Raw genomic sequence first — 616 nt, 5'->3', positions numbered from 1 at the left:
AATCTATCTTGTTCATCGCATTCAAGTTTGGTAATTGTACCTGGATTTGCTGTTTCAATCCTGTGTAGATAAGATGGTAAATCCTCATACCCACTCTCCCATGTACCTCGTACCATCTCACGTGCATGCACTAATGCCTTGTATGCCTTCCAGTAATCAATGTCAATGCCGTACATAGCCTTCATGGCATCCATGATGTGCATAGGTCTTATCCCTACACCAACTTTCCCAAATTTTGCTAAATACAACTCTCCAAAGCATTTTGACGTTGCTTGTCGATGACGAGAACACCTCTGAATGACAGGACATGTATGAATGTTTATGTACTTTCGTACTTTAAACTGAGAAGATCTCTTAATTTTCGATGCACGAATCCTCCAAGAACAACCAGGGACATAACATCTCAGTACAAGCAAAGTTTTCGTCGACTTACTAGTTGTATAATCAAAATTCTGAAAAATTGTAATCATACGCAACTTAAACTGTAACTCTGCCTTACTATCATAAATTTGCCCTGCCCTAATACGTTCAAGAGTCTGCGAAGTAGTTTGTATACCTTCTAACCCTTGAAGCATTTGCTTTCCAATCTTCCCACTAAAAGACATATCTGAAGCAT

This window comes from Capsella rubella, unplaced genomic scaffold, assembly GCF_000375325.1.
Source record: "Capsella rubella cultivar Monte Gargano unplaced genomic scaffold, Caprub1_0 scaffold_7, whole genome shotgun sequence".
Taxonomy (NCBI): Eukaryota; Viridiplantae; Streptophyta; class Magnoliopsida; order Brassicales; family Brassicaceae; genus Capsella; species Capsella rubella.
The sequence above is the reverse complement of the archived record's forward strand: the minus strand, read 5'-3'. Positions refer to the sequence as shown.